The 1,860-nt window shown below is 37.5% G+C and overlaps 1 pseudogene; it reads left to right on the plus strand.

Annotated features, from left to right (window-relative positions):
- The first annotated feature begins 1,219 nt into the window (after nt 1-1,219).
- LOC102838403 overlaps nt 1,220-1,860 on the plus strand; it is a 47,051-nt pseudogene continuing 46,410 nt past the window's right edge.

Genomic DNA, 1,860 nt, shown 5'->3' on the forward strand with positions numbered 1-1,860 from the left:
ATGGTCTGTTCCACAGTCTGCCACTGGCCTTGTCTTCACTGATGAAATGGTGCTTTTCCATCTTCACCATCCACAGAAGGTTGGAAGGTACTCAACTATAACTGGGAAGAGCTGTCACATAAGAGTAGATTGACTAAGATAACAAAAATGGAGTAAAGCTTTCAGGACCATCCTTTGCTGATAGGGAATAATTCAAATTTATGACTTCCTCAAAATTTCTCTCCAACAAAAATATGCTAAAGTGAACAGAAGAAATGAGGTGATAAAATAGCTGAATAGAAAATTTCAAGGGGTAGCTCAAGAAGATAAAGTCAAATATTATAATGAAATGTGCAAAGACCTGAAGTTAGAAAGACAAAAGGGAAGAACATGCTCAGCTTTTCTCAAGCTGAAAGAACTGAAGAAAAATTCCCAGCCAGAACTTGCAGTATTGAATGATTCCATGTGTAAAATATTTATTTAATGATGCAAAAAGCAAAAAATGAAGATAGAAGGTGTATAGAGAGCCACAGTAGCCAAAATAAATGGCCGGTGTTCAACTATTTCAAGAGGTAGCATATTCAATGAATGATTCTTTTAAACCTAGCTGGATGGCAAAACTAATCCCACTCTCTAAATCCTGTATACCTTCTTTGTATGGTCCTACCCAATTTCTTGGTGAGAATTAAGAAGATATTAAATAGAAAACCCATATCCAGTAAATTTAAGGTACTACAGGTACATTTGGTTTTTCATATGTCCTGCATGTAAGTTCCTCAGATCTTCAATTTCATGGTTCCAAAATTTGTAATGTTTTCTATATCATCCATCTCATTTTAATCTAACCTTTTCTTCCACTCTAGATTTCAAAATCCATAGTGGCAGAATTTATTTGTCATTTTTGTGCCAACCCTGGTGAGAGTATCCTATCATTTATAGAGCAGAAACCTGATAATTTGTTTAAATGAATAAGTACATGAAATATATGCATTGTATACAAAAAGTCTATGCCAAACTTATTTTGTCATTTTGATTACTTATTTGTTTCAAAGAGCCCTTGTTTGGTGTTGTAGGATTAATACTAGAATAGTAACAGAAGAGTCAACAGGTCAAACACAACAGCCTCTCTTAGAAAGAGTGTCACTATGAGTCAAAAATGACTCCATTGCAAAAAATAATTATTTTGAAACTGCTGGCGACAGCATCCGCAAGTACTGAGAAGCTATGGCCCCGTGATAAGATGGACGAAAATCCAACCCCGAGGCCCTCCTCAGGATTGCGAGTCTTGGATCCTGAGGGCCAAGGACGTGACCTCCTGAAGTCGCGGGTTCATAGGTTTTTGCGAACTCACTGGTTGGCTACCTTTGTACAATTTTCTTTAGTTCTCATATTATGCATTGTGTACTTGCCCTTTATGCTCTTAACTCCTGTGATTGTAGCTTCTGGGAAAAATGGTTTCTTTAGATATCAATGTATGTAATGCCTCTTTTAATGGCACTACTTTGAATGTCACTGCCTTAAAGGTATTAGCAGTGCCTGAGGTCTTGGGAACAGATCTATCTGAGGAATAGGTGGTGGCCACCTGGGAGGAATGTCAGAACTGCTCGTTATCTAACTATTCAGTTATGTTTTATATTAACTTGAAGCATAAACTTTTCATGTCCATGAACAACAATGGGACCTAAACCCCTTCTAGAGCTGAGGCAGTAAAACTTCCTCAAATGACTCAGGAAAAGCAGGAACAAGTGTATTGAGATTATGAGAAAAGGTTTTGGAGAAAAACTGCACAGAATTTGCAACTGAAATGGAATGGTAAATTCCGGGAATATTTGATTAAAGAACGATAGTGGCAGCCCCCTCAAGCCACCCCCAGGTATAATC

This window comes from Chrysochloris asiatica, unplaced genomic scaffold (genome assembly GCF_000296735.1).
Source record: "Chrysochloris asiatica unplaced genomic scaffold, ChrAsi1.0 scaffold00180, whole genome shotgun sequence".
In the NCBI taxonomy this organism is placed as follows: Eukaryota; Metazoa; Chordata; class Mammalia; order Afrosoricida; family Chrysochloridae; genus Chrysochloris; species Chrysochloris asiatica.